Here is a 22,917-nt window from a genome sequence, read left to right on the forward strand (position 1 = left end):
AGGCGAAATCCTTGTCTGTTTTCTGAATTAACTTGGTAATTTGTTCTGGTCTGGAGGCTGAACAACTACGGAAGGCCCGCATGGCTACTTCTCGTAACTGAACCCAAAACCCATACGGGGCAGCGGTATAGACCGCTGGGTCGAAGTACCGACCGCTCCCGAGGAAAGACTCGAGAGGGATGCCGAGGCCCGGGGGCCCTCCTGGGTAATCTATTTGTCGAGCAGCCCGCTCGGCCTCTGAGTTGAAGTGCACCTTCCAATCAACATACTGGCCTGGGGTGAGAATAGCTCTGGCTAGAGTTGTCCAATCGTGAGGTGTATTAAGCTGCGTGGACATTTCCTCTAGCAGGTGGGTCACGTATGGACTCGCAAACCCGTCTTCCTTGACCGCTTTGCGCAGTTGCTTGATTGCCTCTGCACTGTGAGGATACCAAGCAAGTGGGCGCTGCTGCGTCAGCTGGAGATTCATAGGGAAGCATCCAACCATGGGCGGCGGGAGGGGCCGCTGGGGCTCAGTAGGCCATGCCGCTGCAGCGGACTGAACAGGTGGGCTACCAGGCCAGACTGGGCCGGCGGCCGTGGCCCCGGGGTCACAAAATGATGGACGGGTCTCACAAAAAGGCGGAGGAGGGGCATAAGATGGCGGACCAGGCTCCTCCCCTGTGAGAGGAGGGGTCGAGGGAGTGTCGTTCCGCTTTTTTAACTCAGGAGGAGGCGGAAGTGGGTTGGGAGGGAGTGAGTTACGAGATGGCTCCTGGCCACTCCCTTTCGGGAGGGTGGGGTAGAGGTTCTCCCTGTGGCTTTGCTCTTTACTCGAGGAAGAAGCCGGAAGGCCGCCATTTGTATCCCTCGGGGGATCTACCTCTAGCCGATTATTAAGCTGATCGAGCAGCGACTCGGCGACCGAGTCTGACTCAGAATCGGAGCCGTCCGCCTCCACGGCCCTCGCTCGGGCCGGGCAGCCATCTGTTGACGGCGAGGAGCCCTGAAGGCAGGAGCGAATGGCAAGGAGAGTGGGGAGCAACCCCGGAGGGAAACGCTTACCCTCGTGCTCCATTTTGTCCATTACTCTCGCAATTAGCTGATCGTAAGTGTCTATACTCCACAGGTGGCAAGTCACTAGCCACGGGTTAAAAGGAAGCAGGAGATTCCAATAAACCTGCAGCTGCTTAACAGAGACTTTACAATTATGAGCGTCTAAAAGCGCCGCTAGGGCACGGACCTGTGGTGCCTGCTGCCGAGTAATTCTGCTACCCATGTTCACCAAAATTTAGGGAGACAACTAGCCACTCCGATCAGGGCCTAGGACTTCCTTGGGAGTTTATTTGGGTGGCTAGTGCCGAGGGCGCTTACCTTGGACGAGGTCCTAGGGTGCCGTGGGAGTTCGCCGGGTGAGGAGAGAGGGGTCCCTGCTCGGGCGCCACTTGCGGTTTTGCCCAACCGCTAAGCTATCGGGGAACCTCTACTCCTCAGCTTCTCACTGCTTGCTAGACAACGCTGCCGCACGCAGAAAAGGGGCTCGAGCCGGGGGTCTGGGTCCAAGGGGCGCACGCAGGAGACCTCGCTGCGGGTCTAAAGGACTGGAGGCCGAGTCAATTAAGGCATGAAGCGAGGTAGCTTTATTGTTGGTAGACGCTTATGCCAGGGCCGCCAGTAGCTAAAGACCACAAGGCTCGGCGAGCCCTGGATTATATACAGTTTGAGGAGAGGCGGAGTTAGGGCGTGGCCTCCAGGGGAGGGTAGCCAATCACACAGGGAGGACGGATGAGTGACTGTGACCATAGAGATGCTGTTCCTGAGTGTACCCGTAGCAGAGGATGTTGGGTAGGTGGAGGACTAAGGAGAAGGCCAATAGGGTTAGAGAGACAAGGCTGCATCATCACTAGTCGCTGGTGAGGCTTGTAATTCAGAGGTCTAGAAGAACCAGATGTGCCAAAATGGCGAGGGAGGGAGAGAAAGAGACTAAGCCACCAGGCCAAAAATAAAATTATGCCACACATGTCCACATAGAGGGAAAGGCAGTGAGTTCACCTTCCAAGTTGTCTTAGAGAGAGGTTCTCTGGAATGACTCTTAGGTATGATTATCAGTAGGCTTAGCTTCTACTTTGCAAGAATAAGCTTCATAGGGGTGAGTCCCTAGATTGAGGGCTTAAATTGGTTTTCCCCACTGTTTGTGAGAATATCAGGAATTCCCCAGGTGGGGAAGTTGAATATTTCCTCCTTTCTCCACAGTCCCCAAGGGAACTTTGCAAATACTTTTTTGTTCTCTGCCCAAATGACTTTGAGATATATCGGGGCATCACACTAACCTGTACAAGCCAACAAGATCTCATGTCCTATTCAAGATTCCATGGAATTATGGTATTCAAGTAAACTGACAAGTTAAATTAGATAGCATGCTACAGAAAATATCAATTTTGCACCAAATGAATATGTCTTCCTTTGGTCTAACAAAGAAATTGAACTTTTAAAACACGGTCAACATTTCCTTTTTAAGTCTGATTTACCTTAGATCAACTTCATTCATATTTCTAATTAGATCAGCTAACTAGATCAGCTTCATTCATATCTCTAATTGAAATCTATCTTTTTCAACTTCTTTAATAGCTCCTGTGTGGGGTACAGCTGAATTTCATAGCTGCAGGACTCTAGCTCTTGGTTTCAGGTATCACACAGATACCCAAAGTTCTAGGGAACGACCAAGTTGTCCACAACGACCTTAGCATCTCAGAATTTTGGAATAAGAGTTACAACTCAGGAATAAGATGTGACTGCTGTAGGAGATTACAGCTGAGGACCCTTTACAGTAAACCTTCCCCTGATAAGTTATGCTTTTGAATTCAGAGTCTCAGAGTTTGCACAACATAATTAGTCCATGTTAGTGAGGTGTTATAATATTTGTCTTTTCAGTTCTGGCTTATTTTACTCAACATACTGTTCCCAAGACTCATTCACCTAGTTGCATGCCTCATAACTTCATTCCTTCTTGCAGATGCTCAATATTCCATTGTGTGTAAGCCACTGTTCATCAGTCTATGTACCCTTAGGCCCTTGCACATTGTGAACGCTGCTGCCATAAACACCAGTGTGCAAATGTCCATTCATGCCCCTGCTTTCTGTTCTTCCATGTATATGCCCAATAATGGGGTTGCAGGATCATATGGTGACCCTGTGCTTAGCCTCCTGTGGAGCCAACACACTGCCCTCCAGAGGGGCTGCACCACTCCACTTTCCCACAATCAGTGAACAGGTATATCTTTCAACATTTTCTCCAGAATTTTTACTCCTCTGTTTATTTTTTAAACAGCTTTATTCACAAGGAGTATAGTTTATCCTAGGTAAATAATCAATGTTTCCTGATATAGCTATGCATTCACCACCAAAATCTACATGTGGACATTTCCATTTCTTCTGCGAAGAAGGAAGAGGAAAGAAAATGAAGAATTAAAAAAAAAATAGAAAGGAAAAACAACAATGACAACACCAAAAGCCCAGGACCTTTTCCTTATATCCCTCTCATTGACATTTAGCTTTGATATATAACCTTTGCTACATTTAATGAAAGCATATCACAGTGTTACTGTTAACTATAGATCCTAGTTTGCATTGCATATACTCTCTCATTTTCAACACCTTGCAATGTTGATACTCATTTTTTCTCCCTCATGCAAAAACAGTCTTATATTTGTACCTTTAATCATCATCAAGATCCACTCTAGGTTTTGATAAATCTTTATCGGCTATCTTACCTTCTGCTGTCATATATGTTCCTTGCCTTCCTCTTCCAATCATATGCACACTCAGCTTTGCTCAATGAACTTACAATATTGTGCCACCAACAAATAGTATTGTGCCATCCATTTCCACTCAATCCTGTTGAACATTCTCTACTCCTTCAGCATCAAATGCCCAACCTCTATCCTCTTTCCGTCTCCTGATAACCTGTGTTCTCATCTTCAACTCTCAAAGTTCACTCATTAATGTTAGCTCATATTAATGAGACCATGCACTATTTGTCCTTATGTTTCTGGCTAATTCCACTCAGCATAATGTCCTCAAGGCACACCCACGTGCTGTATGCATCATGACTTTATTCTCACACTTACTGACAGTCTTCATTTCCACACTCTTCTCTAAACCCCTCTCTCCTGCATTTTCCTATCTCCCTGTGGTTCTCCCTTTAGTATTTCTTGCAGAACAGGTCTCTTGCTCACAAACTCTCTCGGTGTCTGTTTGTCTGAAAACATTTAAAACTCTACCTCATTATTCAAAAAAATATTTTTATTGATAAATCTTCACCCATGCATTCTATACATGGTATACAATCAATGGCTCACAATATCATCACATAGTTGTGTTTTCATCACTGTGATCACTTTTTAGATTATTTGCATCACTTCAGAAAAAAAAAAGAAAATTCATACATACCATACACCATAACACTCCCTCTCATTGGCAACTACTATTTCCTTCTATCCAATTTATTTTACCCCTTATTCCCCCATTATTCATTTATTTTTATACATTTTTTTACTCATCTGTTCATATCCTAGAAAAAAGGAGCATCAGACACAAGGTTTTCACAATCACACAGTCACATTGCAAATATTATATCTTTATACAATCACTTTCAAGAATCAAGGCTACTGGAACACAGCTCAGCAGTTTCAAGTACTTCCCTCCAACCATGCAAATACACCATAAACTAAAAGGGGATGCATAAGAATAGCTTCCAGAATAACCTCTTGGCTCTGTTTGAAATCTCTCAGCTACTGAAACTTTATTTTGTCTCATTTTTCTCTTCCCCCTTTTGGTCAAGAAGGCTTTCTCAATCCCTAGATGCTGGGTCCTAGCTCATTGTGCTATTTCTGTCCCATGTTACCAGGGAGATTTACACCCTGGGAGTAATGTTTCAAGTAGGAGGGAGGGCTCCTACTTGAAGTGGATTCACCTGCTGAGTTGGCTTAGAGAGAGAGAGGCCACATCTGAGCAACAAAAGAGGTTCTTTGGGGGTGACTCTTTGGCCTAATTTTAAGTAGGCTTAGCCTATCCCTTGCAGGAATAAGTTTCAGAGAGGCTAACCCCAAGGTCAAGGGCTCAGGCTATTGACTTGGTTGTTCCCACTGCTTGTGAGAATATCAGAAATTCTCCAAATGAGGAAATTGAATATTTCCTCCTTTCTCCCCTTTCCCCCAAAGGACTTTCCAATTTCTTCTTTATGCACTGACTTAATTACTCTAGGATTTATTGGGGCATCACACTAACCTGGACAACTAACAAAATTTCCGCCCTATTCAAGATTCCATGTACTTACGGTGTTCAACTAAACTGACCACACAAGTTAAATTAGGTAACGCACTACCTAAAATATGAATTTTGCTCCCAATAAACATCTCTCTCTTTAGTCTCACATAGAAGTTGAAATTTTAAAATATAATGTCCTCAAGGTACATCTACAGTGTAACATGCTTCATGACATTATTTTGTCTTCCAGCTGCACAATATTCCATCGTGTGTATATATCACTGCTTGTTTAGCCCCTCATTTGTTGATGTACATTTGGGCTGTTTCCATCTCTTAATAATCATAAGTAATGCTGCTATAAACAATGGTGTGCAAATGTCCATTTGTGTCCTTGCCCTCATGCCCTCTAAATATATACCTAGCAATGGGATTGCTCGTCATGTGGCAATTCTGTATTTAACTTCCTGAGGAACTGCCAAACTGCCTTCCAGAGTGGTTGTACCATTTTACCATTTTACATTTCCATGAACAGTGGACAAATATGCCTCTTTCTCCACATCCTCTCCAGCACTTTTGTTTTCTGTTTTGTAAATAATAGCCATTCTAGTGGGTGTGAGATGATATCTCATTGTGGTTTTAACTTGCTTTTCCATAATAGCCAGGGAAATTGAGCATCTTTTCATGCACCTTTTAGCCATTTGCATCTGCTCCTCTGAGAAGTGTCTGTCGATGTCTTTTGCCCATTTTTAATTAAATTGTTTGTCTTTTGTTATTGAGTTGAAGACTCTCTTTTTATATTCTGAATCTCTTTGTATATTCTTTATAATAAACTCTTATCTGATATATGGTTTCCAAATATTGTCTCCCATTGTGTAGGCTGCCTTTTTTACTTCTTTATCAAAGATCTTTGATGCACAAAAGTGTTTAATTTGGGGGAGTTCCCATTTGCCTATTTTTTTCTTCTTTGCTCCTGCTTTGGGTGTAAGGTCTAGAAAACCATGTCCTTTTACAAGTTTAAAAGATATTTCCCAACATTTTCTTCTAAACCGTTTTAGGTATTAGCCCTAATGTTTAGGTCTTTGATCCATTTTGAGTTCATTTTTGTTTAGGGTATGAGTCATGGATCCTCTTTCATTCTTTTGCATGTGAATATCCAGTTCTCCAAGCACCATTTATTGAAGAGATTGCTCTGTCCCAGATGGGTTGGCTTGACCACCTTTTTAAAGATCAAATGTTCATATATGAGAGGGTCTATATCTGAACACTCTATTTGATTCCATTGGTCAGTATATTTATTTTTTTGCCAGTAACATGCTGTGTTGACCACTGTAGGTTTGTAATATGCTTAAAAGTCAGGTAGTGTGAGACCTCCCACTTCATTTTTCTTTCTGAAGGTATTGTTAGCTATTTCAGGCAACTTATCCTCCTAAATGAATTTGGTTATTGACTCTTCTATTTCTGCAAAGTAAGTTGTTGGGATTTTAATTGGTATTGTATTGAGTTTATAAATCAACTTAGGTAGAATTGACATCTTAATTGTATTTCATTGTCCAATCCATGAACATGGTATACTTTCCCATTTATTTATATCTTCCATGGTTTCTTTTAGCAATTTCTTGTAGTTTTCCATGAATAGGTCTTTTTTTTTGTATCCTAGTTAAATTTATTGCTGAATATTTTATTCTTTTGGTTGCTATTGTAAATGGATTTTTTTCTTGGTTTCCTCCTCAGATTGCTTATTACTAGTGTATAGAAGCATTACTGATTTTGGGGTGTTGATCTTGTACCCTGCCATTCTGCTGTATTCATTTATTAGCTATTAACCCGTAGCTTTGCTCTGGGTTATTTCTGGGGGGGTTGACATATAGTCTCATACCATCTGCAGACAGTGAGAGTTTTACTTCTCCCTTTACTATTAGCATGTTTTTTTTTTCTTTTTAATTACTCTGGGTAGAATGCCCATCCCAATGTTGAATAACAATGGTGACAGCGGGCATCCTTGTTTTGTTTCTGACCTTGAGGGAAAGCTTTGACTTTTTCCCCACTGAAGATGATGTTAGCTGTGGGTTTTTCATATATTTGCTTTATGATGTAGAGGAAGTTCCCTTCTATTCCTTTCCTTGAAAGTGTTTTCATCAAGAAAGGATATTGAATTTTGTTAAATACCTTTTCTGCATCAATTGAGATGATCATGTTGTTTTTCTGCTTTTATTTGTTGATATGGTTTAATACATTAATTGATTTTCTTATGTTGAACCAGCCTTGCATACATGGAATAAATCCCACTTTGTAATGGTGTATAATTCTTTTAATGTACTGCTGAATTTGATTTCCAAGTATTTTGTTGAGGATTTTTGCATCTATATTCATTAGAGAGATTGGTCTGTAATTTTCTTTTCCTGTAGTATCTTTGTCTGGCTTCGGAATTACCATGATTGTTGGCTTCATAGAATGAGTTAGGCAGTTTTTCCTCCTCTTCAACTTTTTCGAAGAGTTTGAGCAGAATTGTTACTAATTCTTTCTTGAATGCTTGGTAGAATTCACATGCGAAGCCATCTGGTCATTTTCTTTTTTGCCTGTCACTTTGCTGTACTCATTTATTAGCTCTAGTAGCTTCACTATAGATTTTTTGGGGGAGCTTTTTGTTGACTAATTCAATTTCTTTACTTGTGAATGGTTTGTTGAGGTCATCTATTTTTTCTTGAGCCAATGTTAGTTGTTCATGTCTTTCTAGAAAGTTGTCCATTTCAATATACATTTTCCAGTTTATTAGCATATGGTTGCTCATAGTATCATCTCATTACCTCCTTTATTTCGGTGGGGTCAGTGGTTATGTCTCCTCTTTCATTTCTAATTTTATTTATTTGCATTCTCTTTCTCTCTCTCTCTCTCTCTCTTTTGCCAACATAGCTAAGAGTCCATCGATTTTATTAAGCTTTTCAAAGAACCAACTTCTGGTTTTGTCAATTTTATTGATTGTTTTCATGTTCTCAATTTCATTTATTTCTACTCTAATTTTCATTATTTCTTTCCTTTTGTTTGTTTTGGGGTTCGTTTGCTGTCCTTTCTCTATTCTTCCAAGTGAGCAATTAATTCCTTGGCTTTTGCTCTTTCTCCTTTTTTAATATAGGCATTTAAGGCAATAAATTTCCCTCTTAGCACTGCCTTTGCTGCATCCCATACATTTTGATATGTTGCACTTTCATTTTCATTTGCCTCAAGATAGTTACAGATTTCTCCTGTAATTTCTTCCTTGACCCACTGGTTTTTCAAGAGTGTGTTGTTGAGCTGCAATATATTTGTGAATTTTCTGGCTCTCTGCCTGTTATTGATTTCCAACTCCCTTCCATTAAGATCTGAGAAAACGTTTTGTATGATTTCAATCTTTTTCAATTTATTGAGACTTGCTCTATGACCAGCATATGGTCTATCCTTGAAAGCAATCCATGAGGACTTGAGAAAAATTTGTCTTCTGTTTTTGCGGGGTGCAATGTCCTGTAAATGAACTTTTAAGTCTAGTTCATTTATTGTATTATTCAAATTCTCTGTTTCTTTATTGACCTTCTATCTAGATGTTTTGTCCATTGATGTGAGTGGGAAAATGAAGTCTGCAACTATTAAGGTAGTGGTGTCTATTTCTCCTTTCAGTGTTGTCAGTGTTTGCCTCATGTACTTTGAAACACTCTGGCTCAGAGCATAAATATTTATAATTTTTATGTCTTCTTGTTGAATTGTTCCTTTTACTAATACATAACATCCTTCTTTATCTCTTTTAGTTGTTTTAATTTTAAGTCTAATTTCTCAGATACTAGCATAGCTGCTCCTGCTGTTATCTGATTGTTGTTTGCATGACATATTTTTTCCCAAATTTTCACTTCAGCCAATTTTTGTCCTTAGGTCTAAAATGAGTCTTCTCTAGACAGTGTTTAGATCTGTCCTGTTATTTAATTCATTCTGCTAGTCTATGTCTTTTGCTTGTTGAATTTACCCCACTGTCATTTAGTGTTTTTACTGTAAAAGCAGTACTCTCTTCTACCATTTTGTATTTTGCATTTTATATGTCATATCTAATATTTTTCTCTTTACCTTTACTGATGGTATTCATTTCTGTACTCTTCTTCTGATCTCTTTCTCTTGGTTTTTTGTATCTACCTATAGGCTCCCTTTAGCATTTCTTTCAGAGCCAGTCTCTTGGTCCTAAATTCTTTCAGTGATTGTCTGAAAATGGTTTAATCTCCCCCTTATTTTTAAAGAACAATTTTGCTGGATATAGGATTCTCGGTTGGCAGTTTTTCTCTTTTAGAATCTTAAATATATCATACCTTTGTCTTCTCACTGCCATGGTTTCTGCTGAGAAATCCACACAGTCTTATTTGGCTTCCCTTGTGTGTGATAGGTCACTTTTCTCTTGCTGCTTTAAAAATTCTCTTTGACGCCTGACAATCTAATAAGTAAGTGTCTTGGAGTATGTCTATTTGGATCTATTCTGTTTGGAGTATGCTGCACTTCTCGGATCTGTAATTTTATGTCTTTCATAAGAGATGGGAAATTTTCAGTGATCATTTCCTCCATTAGTCTTTCTCCTTCTTTTCTCTTCTTTTCTCTTTCTGGGACACCCACAAATGCATATTTGTGCAGTTCATGCTGTTATTAAATTCCCTGAAACCCTGCTCATATTTTTCCATTTTTCCCTACATTTTCTTTCTTGTGTCATATTTCAGATGTCCAGTCCTTTAGTTCACTAGTCATTTCTTCTTCTTCTTTTTCTTGTTCTTCTTCAAATCTGTTGTAATAATTTGCATTGTTTTTTTCTTCTCTTTTATCATGCCTTTCATTCCCATAAGTTATGTGATTTGTATTTTCAAACTTTTGATTTCTTGTTTTTGTTCACCCAATGTCTTTATATCTTCCTCCAACTTGTTGAATTGACTTTATATGAGATTTTCCATGCCTAGTAGAACATCCTGAATTAGTTGTTTCAACTCCTGTATCTCATTTGAATTGTTGATTTGTTCCTTTGATGGGCCATATCTTCGATTTTCCTAATATGATTTGTATTTTTTGCTAACATCTAGGCATTTGATTTGCATAATTAGTTTATTCTGGAGGTTATTTTCACTCTTTTACCTGGGATTTTCTTGCCAGATGACTATTTCTCTATATGTTCTTTGACATTCAGTTCAACCTATTCTTGATCTCTGGCATAGTTTTTGTTTAACTGATCAGAATTTTTCAGTTCTTACTTTTCTGTTTCTTGCCCTGCCTATATGGAACCTTTTTTTTTGAGGAGTGTCTCCTCAGACATTATAGACCCTTGTCAGATTTTCCCAGACTGGACTGGTGTCCTCTCAGGAGAAAAGAGTCACTAGCATCAGTTTTCCCGGAAGGTGAGACCCAGCAGGTTGACAGAATTTCCTATGAAGCCTCTAGACTCTGTGCTTTTCCTATTCTGCCCAGTATGCAACACTTGTCTGCCTGTAGCTTCCCACCAGCATAAAGTGATGCTTTTAACTTCAGCAGATTCTCCCAGCTGGGGTGTGGTTGAGACAGACGAGAGGTTGTAGGTTGGCCTTTAATTGCTTCAGTTTTCCTATCCTTGGGGCCTGAATCCCTTCAAGGAGGGGGTATTAGTTAGGGTTCTCTAGAGAAACAGAATCAACAGGGAACACTCACAAATAAAAAATTTATAAGTGTCTCATGTGACCGCGGACACACAGAGTCCAAAATCTGCAGGGAAACCTGTGAAACCGACGATTCTGATGGAGAGTCTGGATGAACTCCACAGGAGAGGCTCACCAACCCAAGCAGAAAGAGCCTGTCTCTTCTGAACCCTCCTTAAAAGGCTTCCCATGATTAGATTAAGCATCACTCATTGCAGAAGACACGCCCCTTTGGCTGATTACAAATGGAATCAGCTGTGGATGCAGCTGACATGATCATGGTTTAATTCTATGAAATGTCCTTATTGCAGCAGACAAGCCAGCACTTGCCCAACCAGACAAACAGGCACCACCACTTGGCCAAGTTGACACATAAACCTGACCATGACAGAGGGATTTCACTCGAGCTGGGCCCCACCTTTCTCTTGGGAATTAACTCCTTTCCTTTATGGAATTAACTCCTTTCACCTGACTAGTTACTTTGTCTCTCAGACAAACTTAATTCCTCCCTTACCTGGGCAGTGCTGGAGTCTAAGAAGTCTTACAGTTCTAATGATCTGTTAAGGAGTAAAAAATGGGAAAAAAAAGCCTTTTCAGAGCTGGACCCCACTCCTCAGGTTTGCCAATGAAGAGCTGGTTCATGGCTCTATGTATCTCCAGGCTCTATGTGTCCCCTTTTCTTAGGGTCCTATTCTTTTCCTTATCTGTCCTTCTGTGTAGGATTTCAGATGTGTTGTTCTCTAGTTCCCTACCCCTTGCTTCTTCAAATTCACTGTTGTCATTCTCCATTGTGTTTATCATCTCTTATACTATGTCTTTCATTCTCATAAATTCTGCCATTGTTTTTTCAAGCTTTTAAATTCTTTTTATGGTTGCCTTATGTCTTCTTTATGTCCTTCCTCTCTTTTTTAATATCTTTCTTTAACTCACTGATTTGATTTAGCATATTTGTTTTAATATCTTTAATTAGTTCTTTCAACTCCTGTATCTTGTTTGGAGTGTTAGTTTGTTCCTTTGATTGGGCCATACCTTCATTTTTCCTAGTATGACTCATAATCTTTTGTTGATGTCCAGGCATCTGATTTCCCTGATTAATTTATTCTGGAGGTTGTTTTCACTCTTTTACCTAGGGTTTTCTTATTTGTTGGTGTACCAGTTTGAAAGGATTCGTGTACCCTACAAAAGCCATGTTTTAATCTTAACCAGTCTTGTGGGAGTAACCGTTTCTTCTAATTCCTATTCAGCACTATAGGTTGGAAGCTTAACTGGGTTATCTCCATGGAGATGTGACTCGGTCACTGATGGGTATTGAACTTGATTAGGTGGGGCATGTCTCCACCCATTCTACAAGGGTCTTGATTAGTTTGTTGGGATCCTATAAAAGAGGAACTTATTCTAGGCCTCTAGCAGAGCTTCTGCTTAAATGATCAGAGTTTTTCGCTCTTATTTTTCTGGTTCTTGTCCTGCCTATATGGAGCCTTTTTTGAAGAAGAAAAAGGAGGAGGAGGAGGGGGTCATCCCAAATCTGACTGACCCTAATCACACTTTCCCAGACCAGACAGCCCAGGCCTAGGAGGAGGGTGTGACCACGGGTCCCTGAGGTGAGACCCACAGGTTGGCTTTCCTGGGGTGCCTGGGGACTCTGCTTTTCCTGTCCTGCCCAGCAGGTGGCACTTGTCAGCCCTCAGCTCTCCACCAGCATAAAGTGATGGGCAGTCCTCAATTCTTAGTGGACCGTGTCCCTGCCAAGAGCGTGGTTCAGACAGAGGCTTGGGTGGAAGACAAGCTTAAGCTCTTTTTGTTCTTCGGGTCTTGGGGTCTGAATTCTCTTATGAGGGTGGCCATTTGAGCTGGGCCCATTCCCCCTTTTCTCAGGGAAGATATGCCATGTAGGTAATTATCTCCTTCACGTGTTAATTTCTCTCTCAAACCTATCTTAACTACCCAGCTACACTCTCGATTCCCTTGACTGTTTTAATTTCAGTAACATTTTTTAAACCTTTATTCCATGGTGGCTTCCACTATCATGGTCACACTTAGTACTTGTTGACTCTTAAATTTACTCTACCTTCTAAGTACTTCTTTCTACCCCTCCTGCAGTTATCAAAATTAGAGCACTGTTATCTTTTATTTCTCCAATCAATTTTCATACAACATCAGAGTGCTCTTTCTAAACCCAAATTGCTTAAAATGCTTCAGTGACCCTCAGGACAAAATCTAGGCCAGTGATAGTAACTTACATTGCACTCTAAGTTTTGTTTCTCTTTTTAATTTTGCCTGCTCTTACCTCATTGAATGATCAGCCATTCTCTCCTCTGCCCTCAGTGCTCTTCATTTCTCTCTTCCACAGATTAACTCCTACATCTCCTCCAGTCTTTTCTTCTAGATGCCACCTGAATCCCCAGTGCTCCCATGTGTTCCCACTGCACACGCTACCTACATAAGTATTTATTACTTACCTGTTATTTATCTTCCCCACTAGACTGTGAATTTACTGGTAGTAAGGACTGTGCCTCATTTATCAATATATCTTCAGTTTCCAACACATAGTATCTGTGTTGGTTTGAAAGGAAGTATGCCCCTTAAGAAAAGTCATGTTTTAATATAAATCCCATTTCATAAAGGTAGAATAATCTCTATTCAATACTGCATGTTTGAAACTGTAATGAGATGTGATTTAGTCAAGAATAGTTGTTAAACTGGATTAAGGGACGACATGTCTCCACCCATTTGGGTGGGTCTTGATTGGTTTATTGGAGCCCTATAAAAGAGGAAACATTTTGGAGAGGGAGATTCAGAGAGAGCAGAACAATGTAGCCATGAGATGCAGAGAGTCCACCAGCCAGCAACCTTTGGAGATGAAGAAGGAAAATATCCCCTGGGGAGCTTCGTGAAACCGGAAGCCAGGAGAGAAAACTAGCAGATGATGATGCCATGTTCACCATGTGCCCTTCCAGCTGAGAGAGAAGCCCTAACTGTGTTCACCATGTGCCTTCTCATTTGAGAGAAACCCTGAACTTCATTGACCTTCTTGAACCAAGGCATCTACCCTGGATGCCTTTGATTGGACATTCCTATAGACTTGTTTTAATTGGGACATTTTCTCAGCCTTAGAACTGTAAACTAGCAATTCATTAAATTCCCCTTGTTAAAAGCCATTCCGTTTCTGGTGTATTGCATTCTGGCAGCTAGCAAACTTGAACAGTATCCCTTCTCTTATAAAAGAGAATGAAGAAAAATGTACCTTTGAACAGCTCATTATTCTAGTTGAAATTCTCTTCCAGGTGACAGCTCGTGAAGCCTGTCCTGCTGGACTTGCATTAAGGTGACTGTTTGTTCCTCATGGAAGTCATGCCCTCAATGCTGCTTCTCTAAACTGACTTCAGGTTGCTTGCTATCCGTGATAAGATTAGGAGTGAACGCAGAACTGAATTCAACCACAAGATGGAGACTTTATCCTCGTCCTGGTAAACATCCTGGAATTCGTGTACAGAAAACTTCAGAATGAAATACATTCATTAACTTCCTCTTCGGTCTCTGACCCCCTCTACAAGGTGGTAAACCTGAGTCTCAGAGCAGTTACAGCATCCATTTCATATGTGTTGTGGTGGTTTGGAGGTATGCACCTCAGAAAAACGTTCTTCAATTGAATTCATGCCTGTAGGTGTGAACCCACTAAGTAGGACCTTGTGAGGAGGCCCCTTAAGTTAAGGGTTGGCCCAGGATGGGTCTTAGTCCTATCACTAGAGTCCTTTATAAGAAAATAAAATTCAGACAGGGAGACAGAAAGCCACAGCTGGACATCAGTGGGACCTGGAGGAGATGAGAGGCCAGGAGACGCCGCTGTGTGCGTCACCATGTGCTGTACTAAGGACCAAGGGTGTGGCCAACCAATCCCAGAGCTTCTGCTGTCAAAAGAAAAGCGTTGCCTTGTTGATGTCTTGATTTGAACTTCCATTTAGACTCAAAACTGTGAGCCAATAAATCCCATTGTTTAACTTGACCCATTCCATGGCATTTGTTTGAGCAGTTTTGGGAATCAAGACATGTTAAATCTAGAACCCTGATTCTCTAACTCCTCATCTGGTTTTCTTCAGAAAACATCACTTTTGCTTCCTCTCTTCTCTAATAAGATATGTATTTATCCTGCATTTTGTGAATCACTTTTCTTAATGCATGGTGATTTCTGTCTGTTTTGCTTTACATCTCACATTGCTGTACATCAGGCAGGGGGTGACTTAAAATCATCTCTTAGTGCCACCTACCCGAGTCTGTACTTTGCCTTCCTCATAGAGACGGAGAAAACTCAGTTCAAACCAACAAGTTTCCATTCGAAGCTACCACTGCCTGCAGAAGTGGGTGCCTGGAGTGCTTGGATGGATCCCATGTGGTCTCCACACTCAAGGGTTCTCAGATAAAGAGAGGAGGCAGCAAAGCAGATGCGATCGTCACCGTAAGGAGTGCAGTGTTCTTTCCGTCCGCAGAGGAGAAATGGATGTCACCTCCTGCTGGAGACTCGGTGGTACCTTGGGAAGTGGATAACGCTTGGAACAGACATTGAAGGACATGGAATATCTCAAACCAGAAATGGAGTAAAAGGGTTATGATGGCAGAGAGACAGCTTGAACAAATGACCTAGTAGAAAGGAAACAGGAATTTGTGAAGTGGGAGTTCTGTTAACCAGGATGTGCTAGGTCCTGAGGTGGTAACAGCTCACCCTGAACTTCTTTTCACACATGGTCATGCCCAAAGTGTCAGCAGAGCCTAACTCCACACAGCCCCTCAGGGAACCTGGCGCAGGCGATTGTTTGCAGCTCCACGACCTGGTCGCAAAGCTCAGTTGTTAGATAGAAGTAAAGTCTAATATTGTGCTAGGCTTTCCACAGCCTCAGCCAGAAAGGACGATTATTACCTCCACACATATTTTATCAGCCAGGACTAGTCACGTGACCCTAACCTTACCACAAGCAGAGGGGAGCACATGGATATTTGGTGATTGTTACTCTCTGTCACGGGCACAGTCCAAAATTGAATGTAATTCAGGGCAGGGAGTGTGGGGGGAAGATTTTTATTCTTAATGTAGAAAGCTTCTCAAGTTTTGTTGAGAGACAAATCATTTTCCACAATTCTGAGAATATCAGACTTCTTATCTGTAAACTGTTATTATTGTAGGTTTCTAATACATATATAACAGGGTTTCTGATATTAACCTTATTCCTGTGTATAACCCAATGATATTAACTGCACTCAGTGTTGGGTCACCATCCCCACAGCTCTCCATTGGCTAAGCAGAAGCTCTGCACCCATCCAGCAATTCCTCTCCACTCCCTCCTGCCCTCTGCCCCTGCTAACCTGTACATCACTATGAATTTGCTTATTCTAAGTATTCCATACAAATGCGGCCACACAATATTTATCTTTTTGCAGCTGGTTTATTTCACTCAACATGGTGTCTTCAAGGTTCACCCTGTTGTCACATGTATAAGACTTTGTTCCTTTCTGTAGCTGAATAATATTGCATTATAGCATGTACACTTGTTTGTCTGCTCAACTATCAATGGGTACATGTGCTGTTCCACCTTTCGACTATTGTGAATAACAGTGCTATGTACAAATGTCTGTTCAAGTCCCTGTTTTCAATTCTTTAGAGTCTGAGAACTATGTTTTAAGCATAATAGAGTCTCAAATTATTAACAAAGGGCCAACCTGCCCCAAAGTTAGAGTATGGAAGCAAAGCTTTTTCCATTACTGTGCATGTGATTTTTTTCTAATTCTGCAAAAAGTTTACTGGCAAAAATGGTTCTCCAGGACCTCATAGGTCTGGCCACATCTTTGCCTTCAGGTCAGGGGTTGCCAAAGTCAGTGTAAACAGAGGAGAGAAAATTCTAGATGTGGCAATAGAATGGGAGGTGGATCTGCAGGTGGCTTCCAGTATTTCATGTCAAAAAAACTTCTAGAGAAGTTCTCTGCTCCTACTTTGACAGGTAAAGAGAGAAACAGCACTCAGAGAATCACTATAACCCAAGAGAGTCGATCTTGAGTCTTATTACAGGGTTTAGGGAGCCCCATATGAGGGCCTGGAGCCCTAAGTCTGACCCCTGGATACTTGGAGTCTCTGTGTGTCGCTTGTCCTATCTGTTGGCCAGTCTCTCTTAGAAAGCTGTTTTCTTTTAAAAGCATTACAGGTGAACTAAGAAAAACTTCTAAAAAAGCCTTTTCAATCATTCCAAGATGTTGTTTTTATCATTGCTAATAACAGCAGACTGTTTGGGAAATAGTGGTCTCGGTGGTTCAGGAGCCAGGCCCGACCTGCGTAACTGAAGCAGCTGGTGCTCCGGGAGGGCGCGTTGGTGTCAAGGTGCAGGGTCGGGCATGTCATGGACATCAGGTTCTCCAGGTCATCCTGAGACATTCGGAAGGACTAACAGGTATCTGAGCAGGAAGCAGCCTGGAGTCTGGAATGCCTAACTAGAGCAGGCAAACCAAGGGCTACAAGCCAAAGGGAAGCCAAGATTTACTCGGGGCTTTAGATGCGGTTTTGGGGAGTTCAAGTGGAGTAATTCCTTGTGGAATGAGGTGGCAGCTCCATGCACTTTCTTTAACAAGTTGGCCCCACACCTTCGGGGCTTCCCACTGAAGGGGATAAGAGTAAAGGTTTGGACATCAGGGCTAGGATGCAGCAAAAAGAGGGAGCACTGCTGTTCCTTCTGCTCTTGAAGGTGATGTCTTCAGGCTGCGATACCCTAAAAGCTGTCATCATCATGTTCTCCAGGTATCCCTCCTGCTCACCAGAACACAGCAAGGTCCGAGATCATTTAACTATTACCGTGGAAGGCCTTCTCCATCAGGGGTTGTAAATGGGGAGGATAAAATTCTCACTTCAATTTTCTGAGGCGCATCTGCCCAAATCCAAGATGGTAAGAGCTGTCTTCCCAGTGTGGCATTGCTCAAGTCGCTGGTCATCGCAGGGTTTGGGTCTCAGGAAGGAGCAGGGTACTGGGCACATCCCCCATATGCACTTTGAGGTCACTTGACCCCATCCCCTGTGCTCTGTGGTCTCTGTTATTTCCTTGCACGCCCTCCCATCATAGACCAGGGACTGGAAGGCTGCAGATTCTTGACTGGTAAGTTAAAAACTCAGTGCCATCGAGATGAACAACTGGTCTAAGTGTATGACAGGAAGAATTGAGAGTCTTCACCCTTAGGTAGCAGGAGCTGGGAGAGACACAGGTGGGAATGAGGTGCTCTGGAGAGCACAAGAGCACAGACACCCAGCAGTGCCCCGGGCACTCCTGGGGGGTCTCTGACCTGATGGCCAAGTTGTCTTTCTTGTCACCACCAAGGGAAGAGCAGAAATAAGGGGCAGTCACCTCTGAACTTCAGTTGTTCAGAGTGGCATGTTCTCAGGCCTCTATCCAACCAGGCCGTGTGCTGTCTACCGCTCTGTAGACCAGGGCACACTTCAGATGGGCCAAAGACACAGGATGGGACCTCGCCATCTTACAGAACGGTGGACTTCTGACAAAAACCTTCTAGATTTTCTAGTAGGCCCTCTAGATCTCTTACTAAGCATATCCCCTATTACTGTTAACTTTTTAATCTGTAAGAAGACAAGAAGCAACTCTCTTGCCCAGCTCATAGGGTTATTAGGAAGTTCCCATGTGCTATGGAGTGTCTGGAAATAGTCTATGTGGGTTCATTTTCTGAGCTCATCTCTTTCTCTGGGATTTAGGAATTGATATGGACAGGAAGGTAGCGACTGGAAGGATAAGCTCCTCATCTCTTTCTCCTTGCCTTCCAGCTTCAGCATTCTCTTCCTCTCCCTCTCTCCTTCCATCTCTCTAGAATATGGTAGATGTATATTTAATTTTGCAGTAAAATGTCAGTCAGCTTTTCCAGAGTGGTTGTGCCACATGTGCATGTGCCACGTGTGCATTCCCACAAACACCATAGGAGAGCTCCAGCTGCTCTAATCTTCTCCAGCACTCACTATCGACTTTCTCTTTTCTTTTCTTTTTGCCATTCTAGTAAACGTATATAGTCCTCACAGTTTTAATTTGAACTTCCTTAATGACTAATGATGTTGATCACCCTTTCAGGTAGTTATTTGGCATCTATTCATTTTCTTTACTGAAGTATCTATTTGCATCTTTTGCCCATTTTTTATTGCTTTTTTAATTATTATTGAGTCTGGACAGTTCTTTTTATATTCCAGATTTAAGTGCTTTATCAGATATATTTATAATAAATACTGTCTCCTTTCCTTTCATTTTTTATGCTACTTTTCAAAGAGCATTTTTTAAAAATTTTTATGAATTCCAACTTTACAATTTTTTATTTTAAGCTTTTGATGCTGTACTAAGAAATATTTGCTAACTGAACATCACAAATATTTGTCCTATGGTTTCATCTACCAGTTTTAAAGTTTTAGGTTTTATATTTAAATCATAATCCGTTTTTTGAGTAATTTTTATATAGTGCAAAGTATGGTTCAAAGTTTATCCTTTGTCCTAGGATATCCAATTGCCCAGCACTGTGGTTGGAGAGGTATCCTTTCTCCATCGAACCGCCTTTGCACCTTTGCTGAAATCAGCTGACTATATGAGTGACCATTATCTGACTCGATTGCGTTCCATTGACCCATGTGTCTACTCTTTCTCCAATACCACATTGTCTTGGTTAGCATAATTTTATAGTAAAAGTTGAAATCAGATCATCTGTGTCCTCTAAATTTGTTTTTGATTTTCAAAGTCACTTTGGCTATTCTAGTTCCTTTGTCTTTGCATATTAATTTTAGGATCAGCTTGCCAATTTCTACCAAAAATAACATGCTGGAATTTTTATTGATATTTCATTGATTGCATAAATTTGAGGGGAGATTGTCATTCAAACAACATTGAATCTTCAACTCATGAACACAGTATGTCCATTTATTTGGATCTCCCTTGATTTCTTTCATCAATGTTTTGCAGTTTTTAGCCTAAGTTAATGGAATAACTTTTCTATCACTTGCAATGAAGATTTTTAATAACTGCAGTGTGTTTTCATTATTTTAAACAGATGTCTAGCTACTCATATATGGGCATACTTTCTGATTCATTCTCGGTGAGGGTTTTATAGTGCAAGTGCCCAGAAAGGCCAGATGGCGAGAGGGTCAAGAAAATTTGTAAAAGGTTAATGCAAGAGATTAGTCATAGGGTCCAGTTTGAGCAATGAAGGTAAGGAGGAATTTGTCTCAATGTGGCTAAGGAACAAGTGTAAAGAGTGGAAGGTTTTGGACAATCAGGATTGGTCATTGTACAGTCAGAGTGGGATGCTAGAATTTCAGAAGCAGAGAAGACTGGTGCCAGGGGAGGCTTCGTGAAGTTCCAAGAGTGTGCACAGTGGCTGTGGTGTCAGTGGGTTCTACGTATGCCCAGTTAAAATGACAAGGAGAGCAACAAGAATTGGTTGAGGGAGTTGCCACTTTTCAACGTCAGATCATAGTTGCAAGGATGAGTGTGAGTTGGTAAAGTGAGAGCAGGCATCCGTCAAAGGGCCCAGGCTCGGTGAAGGGAGCAGGGGGCTAAAGCACAGTAGAGTCTAAAGGTAGGAGAAGATAATGGGGCCCTCAGAATCCTGCCCACTGCCTCAAGGAACCAGGATCCTTGGGCTATTTAAAAGACTGTCACTTTCCATGTCCATATATGGCCCCTCCACCTAAATCCCTATAGTGGGTCCTCAGCTTCTCCTGAGAACCTTGGTCCCCAAGTGCTGAGCCTGCTGTCCAAAGACATATAAAACACATCTTTGTGTCCACCCAGCACTAGTGGGCTTTCCTTCCCTGTTCATGTTATCTTCTTTCCCTGCCTGTACCTTGTCCTGTGCTAGGTCGAAGATAGGTAATGTTTTAATCCTCATATTGTCAAATAGAAGCCACAGGGACAAAGAGGTTAGTTCAGTCCCTCTTCATTACAGCTCTTCCCTTGAGAACCACAGCATGCAGAAATAAGGAGTAGCTTGGAATTCTCATTCTGAAAGACCAGCAATCTGTCCGATGATAATCTAATCATTCCGTTTCTCATGCAGATCAATCCCTGACTGGCCTTTGCAACCAGCCCTCACAATTTCTGGTCTTAACTGGACTGTCTCAAGAGACGCAGCCCTGGGATGGCCACTTGGTCTCCTGTGACTCAGGAGAGGGGCTGCAATGGAAGAATGGCTGTGGCCTGAAGAGCCGATGGATTGGAGTCGCCATTCAAATACAATGCTGAAAGGCCTCTGCTCTGAAGGAGCTCAGTTCGTGTTAACTTCTTATGTTTGTTTGAACCGACTTCTCACGAGCCCTGCCCTCCAGGAGCTGGTGGTGTCTCTAGAGCAAGGCGGGCTGTGATGGACTTCCTTTTGCTCTGAGTAATGGGCACATTGAAGTCTGCCTTGAATAGACTCTTGGCCAGACTTTCACCTGTTCAGCTGCTTCAGGACCTGCAGGCACTGTCATTACATTCTGCTTCATTTCCTATACAATTTATAGGAACATGGTCCAGCAACAGGAAAGAACAGAGGTGAGCATTCATGAGCATGAGACTGGGTGTTTTAGGACAGCCATGGGATTACAGTCAGCTGAAAGGTCTGCCTCAAGTACTTACAAGATGTATGAAACGAGACTGTGATCTTCTTAGGGATTGTTGTTTACTGGAGCCAGGGTTCTTTGGGATATTTTTATTACAAAAATGAGGGCATCAATCCTGGCAGCAAAGGTTACCGAGCGATCAGCCTGTGGAATACATGGGCATTGTGCGTTTGCCCTGCAGACTCCAACACGGAGGTGTGATGTCACCCCCTTGCGGAGTTGTACCTGGCCCACGTCATGGACTGGTGCAATTCCAGTGATGCTCCAGGGAAGCCTTCTTCCACATGGTCACTCGAGACCCAGCTTGTTTTACGTCTTGTGGTTCTGTGCCTCCTTAGTCACGGCAAAAGAGGAGAAGACGTGGACCCACCAGCTCCTGAGTGTCATGCGCATTTACATTCACATCCCACTGTCATCAGAACCAGTCGCACGGCCTGAGTGTGACAGCTCTGGGAAGTGGAGTCTTCTCGTGTGCTCAGGATGGAAAAGGAAACCAGAGCCCTGGTTGCTTCCTAATGGTTGTTACTATCGGGGTTATCGTAGAGGTATGTTATTATAGTCGATAGATGCGACAGGACACAGGAGGCATTTGGCAAATTCCACCTGTTGGCATTGTTCTTTATTATTCCATGTCATTGTAAGTAGAGTAAACACTAAAATCTTAAAAGTAAAAAGGGAAGTGGACATTTGGAAAGGCAGTTTAAAACTTTCTTTCATTTACTGAACTTGACACTGTTTCATTTTGTAACAAGTTTTTATCATAATACAGTTTTTGATTTGCAGGAAAATTGCAAGGACAGTATGGAAGATTCCCACATGTTCCCACCCAGTTATCATCTTAGCATGACAAATTTCTGACAATTTATGAACCAATATGACACATTATTATTAACCAAAGCCCATACTTCATTCCCGGGTTTTTCCTGAATGTCCTTTTTCTTTTCCAGGACATCTCAACATGTGTAGGCAGTCTTTTAGGCTGCCCCTGGCTATGGCAATTTCTGCCACTCCCTTGTTTTTGGTGACCCTGACAGTTTCAAGGAGAGCTGGCCAGGTGTTTGTGGACAGCATCCATCTAGGTTTGGCTAACACTTTCCTCATGATCAGCCTGGGCTGTGGGTCCTGGGCACAGCGGCAGAGGCCATTTCCACCACCACCACCAGCCCAGCCCAGCCCAGCGCCACCTTCACCCACCCTCCTGGCCTGTGCACGGTCCGGGGGCTCCCGCCAAGCTTCAGTCCCGCCTGCCCATTCTCTACTCTGGAAGGAAGTTGCACGTGCAGCCCTTGCTGAAGGGGTGACAGTTAAGCTCCTCTTCACTCGAAGGTGAAATAGCTACATAAAGGATCGGCATTCCTCTGCACGAGAGAGTTGTTTATTCCCTCCTGTGTATCTGTTCAA

General features: G+C 42.1%; 1 long non-coding RNA gene across 1 annotated transcript in view; it reads left to right on the forward strand.

Moving 5' to 3' along the window:
* LOC143652613 (uncharacterized) overlaps window positions 1–22,210 on the forward strand; it is a 43,826-nt gene extending 21,616 nt beyond the window's left edge. Inside the window, exon 2 of the long non-coding RNA XR_013160790.1 lies at window positions 20,973–22,210. This is a non-coding gene — a long non-coding RNA (uncharacterized LOC143652613). The remainder of the gene's footprint in view (window positions 1–20,972) is intronic.
* Window positions 22,211–22,917: the final 707 nt, after the last annotated feature.

This window comes from Tamandua tetradactyla, chromosome 12 (assembly GCF_023851605.1).
Source record: "Tamandua tetradactyla isolate mTamTet1 chromosome 12, mTamTet1.pri, whole genome shotgun sequence".
In the NCBI taxonomy this organism is placed as follows: domain Eukaryota; kingdom Metazoa; phylum Chordata; class Mammalia; order Pilosa; family Myrmecophagidae; genus Tamandua; species Tamandua tetradactyla.